Below are 4,904 nucleotides of genomic sequence, written 5' to 3' on the forward strand. Positions count from 1 at the left end.
ATATTCCCAAATTTGAGGATACCCTCTGGGTCTGTATTCTTAAAACAATAGCTTACAAGGATAAAGTTAGATTAATTAGCTCTTAGAGGAAAACTCTGTGATTTTGATCAAAGAAATTTTAGTAGTTGCTATTCCCAAACTGGGGGAGAAGGATGTTGGTAGGGGGAGATTATGCCATTGAAAGGGACTATAGTTTTCACAGAGGGACAGTTTGGTTGCTGAAGGGTAAGTTTAAAAAGATTTGCATAAGAAAAACTAATTTTAAAAAATGAACCTTGGTGAGGGAAGCAGTGGGAAAACAGCATCTCTGATAAAACATTGAGAGTTACAAATTGATTGAATCATTCTGGAAAAACAATTTGTAATTATGCCCCTCAAAAAAAGTTACTTAAAAATATCTTAAGATATGTTTATTATTTTTTCTTTTCTGAATTTTTATTAATATTTTTATGCCTTACCACATGGTCAACTTTGGTAATGGTGCTATACAAAAATTAGAAACATGTATACTACTTTTAATTCCCATTTAGTGCTTTGGATAAATTACCTTACTATTCCATTTTGCAGATTATTTTTATGTCTCAAAGAACTGTATCTATTAGTGCTTTAAATTGCACTCATATACCATTTTAATAGTTCTCTATAGTTCAATTTTGTTTTGTTATTATTCTCTTCCCTCTCTTAAGTCCTCCCCCTTTCCTCTCCCTGTTCCAATCTATTTCTTTGTTTTCTTTAATGAATTTCTTAATTATCTTTAAGTTTATATGGGTGTATATATGCATTGTACATGTACATTTGTGTGTGTTCAACTTTCCTTTGCCTAGTAAAGGTAAGCATGAAGTTCATGAGATGCCCACTCTATCTATCCTCATCTTAATGCTTGTATACACTTCATCTAACACATTACAATTATAAGAAATAAGTTCCTCTTTTTTTCTTTTTTATTTCTTCCCTAGAATGTTCCCATTTCCCCACTCCCTTTTCTTTACTTTCCTAAATCAAACACAACAGAACAAAGCCACCTAAGACTCTGTATCTGTCATGAGATCATAAATAAAGATCTGGAAAGAACCTTAAAGGATAACTAGTCTTATCCTTTTATAAGTTAAGTAATTTAGGACAAAAGAAGTTAAATGACTAGCCACATGTAACCTTTGTAGAGTTTTGAAAGGATGATGACCCCATCTTCCCCTGTTGAGATATAAACACAATCATTTAACCCTTTAAATTTACTCAGCTATTTTTACCTTTGTAGATTTTATCAATTTCTTATGATAATGTTTCATAGATTCTATCCAATCCTGATTTTTTTCAACAAGAATGCTGGAAAGTCTAATATTAAGCTATAAACAAAAATTTGACTAAATCATAATATATCTAGGGTTGGTTAATCTCATGCCAGCCACCACAGCCGTATGATTAACCTGAATTAACAGAAATAACAGAAGATTTACTTTTTTTTCTTCATAGGATTACATTTAGTATTTCTAGATTAATTACGCTCAGTCATAAGCCTTTTTTTTTCTGACATAGTATATTGTAACAACTGCCCTAGCATCCAGTACACCCCAGAATCAGCCAGAGTCAGGCAAAAATCTGTCTCTATTCTTGGTCTTAGAGACAGGATTGAACAGGATGGAAGCAGAATCTCCTCAATCTGCTTTCCCCCTCACCTGCCACTGAGATTGTGTCCCTGGCTAGCTTTTCTCCACCCCCTAGTCCCTCTTACAATCCTCTATACACCAATCATTGAGCCAGTACAGATAGGCGAAAGGACCATTTTCCAAGCATATGCCCATAGAGTATCGTCCAATCAGAAGTTAGCCTCAAGCGCTCAGCAGTTCCGACCTCAGGGCATCAACCCAATAGTTTCAGCCCTCTACAGTATAGTCCTAACTTTCCTGTTCTTTAAAATATTTGCTGTATGATCTTTGTGATCCTAATTGTTACCTTTTAATATTTGGTTTCATTCTTCCTGGTTACCATCAGCTTTATTTCTTTGACCTGAAAACTCTGGGTTTTGGCTATGATATTTTTGAATATGTGTAATTTGGTGTTTGAAGAAATAACTAATTTTGATTTTGCTATCTGTACCTTCTAGAGTTGGACAATTCAAATTTTCTGGAAATATTGAATCTTGGTTTTTATTTTGGTCATGCTTTACAGAGTAAAAAGATACTTAGTATTTTTCAGGTAACTAGTTTTTGAAAACATCTTTCATGTTTAATTTTTTGTCTTTTAATGGCTTTTTTGTTATTGTTATTGAGTAAATGAAATTTTAGTTTCTGTTTGTTCCATTCAGTGTTCTAATCCACTAGTTTGGTAAGGCTTTCCAGTTTCTCTTCTAAACTTCTCTTCAAAGTATTCTAATTTCCTTCTTTATCTTTTGTTTCAGCTCTTTTCTTCTAGCCAATATTGTATTCCTTGTTTATCAATAGAGTTTTTAAATTATTATAGAATTATTGGCATAAAACAAATCATCAAAGAGATCGCAGTAAGAGAAACATCAAAGAGGACAATAAATAAGAACTAGAAGAGACCTCAGAGATTGTCTAAATCTTTATTTAATGGGTAAGGAAGCTGAATCCTAGAAAGCTAAGTGATTTGTTCAGTTACTCAAGTCATAAGTATCCTAAGAGAACTACTATATCTCTATCTCTATATACTCACACAGATGATCTTCCTTTGGGAAAACTTTAAACAATAAACTGAAGATCCTAAAGCATCTCAAACTGTCTCAGCAGGCCTAAATTATCCCATTGTGAAAAGCTGTTTATTTATGACATCCCCATCACCAGCCTCTCACATGTTTTGTTTTATTTAACAATTCTCTTTGGCATTTGTTATCTACAGCTCCCTTTCTACAACTTTGAGATAAAAACAAAATACTGGCCTGCCTATCACAGAGGGCTTTATCAGAGGCAACAGCAGACTTCTGACTATTTCCTCAAAATCATTCCTCTTCACCCATTCACCCATTCACCTAAGGTAAGCATATTCCAGAAAAAGATTTATTGACTTTCCCCCCCCACATTAACAAAGGTTTCTGTTTTACAGGCTTCTGGGAATTTTCCACACCATGAGACTAAAATACAAGTTTAAAATACAAGTCAAATACAAGTTTAAAAACTACTTTATAATTTTTACTTAATATCAACACTGGGTTGTCTTGCTTTAGAAAAATGGAAGTGGAATAAAGGACATCAAAGAGATGTATGACAGGAAAAAAAGATAGGGTGATTATGTAGCAAACTTGCATACAGCTATCTTATATGCTTTAGTGATATCCACACTCTTCACTCATTCACCCATTCACCTAAGGTAAGCATACTCCAGAAAAAGATTTATTGACTTTTCCCCCCACATTAACAAAGGTTTCTGTTTTACAGGCTTCTGGGAATTTTCCAAACCATAAGACTAAAATACAAGTTTAAAATACAAGTCAAATACAAGTTTAAAAACTACTTTATTATTTTCACTTAATGTCAACACTGGGTTGTCTTGCTTTAGAAAAATGGAAGTGGAATAAAGGACATCAAAGAGATGTATGACAAGAAAAAAAGATAGGGTGATTATGTAGCAAAATTGCATACAGCTATCTCATATGCTTTAGTGATATCCACACAATATCCAAGAGTTGAAATAAAGGTCCCAGTCTGATGGATAAGTTCCTAATGGGAGGAAGATTTATGGGAGGACATAAGAGTCAAATGGGATGAGAAAGCATAGATTGGTTTAGTAAAGATATAACTCCACTAAAGTGAATGCAAATATGAAATAATGGCTCCATCAAAATATTAAAACAAGGAGATTTGGCAGTGGTTATATTGTTAACATTCAGAAAACCAAAGAAAATTACTTTATTTTGTAATCATAAAGTACATTGCAGAGCAACTTCTTCCCACTTCTCCAAAACCAAAACCACATAGTTGCAGGCTTTTATACTATTCAGAAGTCTAATATTGATATAGCATAAATGCTTTTTTTTTTAAGAAAAGAATGAAAAGATCTTGGATATGGTGAGCACTGAATAGTATCACTAAATATTAAATTGCCTGTGTCTTAAAAACAGGAAAGGCCCTCAATAGAATAGGCCCTTTTAGAATTAGCTGTTTAGCTGTTTATATATGATTTTAGAACACCAAAATAAATACTAATTTAGAAGACAGAAAAAAAGATGAGAAGATAATGGCTCAAATTTGAACTATTAAACAAACTGGTGACTTAAAAATGAGAAATAGAAAAATGTAAATACATTACCTCTGATTATATAATTACCTCCATAAAGAAGAAGCCAGAGAGAGACAGCTGACAAAAACTAGTTTAGAGGCTGAAGAACTACTATGGAGGCACTTGGTAGTGATGATTCTCTTGGGGGGAGCATGGATAGACTGCATCTCTGCTGAGTTCTCTTCCAATTTTAAAATTCTGCAGTTTTATCTTTGAATTCTTTTAAACAGACGCTTTTAACTTTACTGTATTGAGTGTTTTCTTCAGTTTATAGTTCTTAGAACTATAAAAATGTGGATATCCTTTGACCCAACAGTGCCATTACTGAGTTGGTATCCCAAGGAAATTATAAAGGAGAGAAAAGGACCCATATGTGCAAAAATATTTGTAGTAGATCTTTTTGTGCTGATAAAGAATTGGAAAATGAGTAGATGCCCATCAATTGGGCAATGTCTGAACAAGATGTGGTACATAAAGGTAATGAAATATTATTGTTCTATAAAAAATTATGAACAAGCTGATTATAGAAAGGCCTGAAAAGATTTACATGAACTGATGCTGAGTGAAACAAGCTGAACCAGAAATACATTGTACACCGTAACAGCAAGAATGCATAATGATCAACTATGAAAGGCTTGGTTCTTCTCAGTAGTTCAGTGACCCAAAGTACTCCC

The sequence above is a fragment of the Antechinus flavipes genome, chromosome 3, assembly GCF_016432865.1.
Source record: "Antechinus flavipes isolate AdamAnt ecotype Samford, QLD, Australia chromosome 3, AdamAnt_v2, whole genome shotgun sequence".
Lineage (NCBI taxonomy): Eukaryota > Metazoa > Chordata > Mammalia > Dasyuromorphia > Dasyuridae > Antechinus > Antechinus flavipes.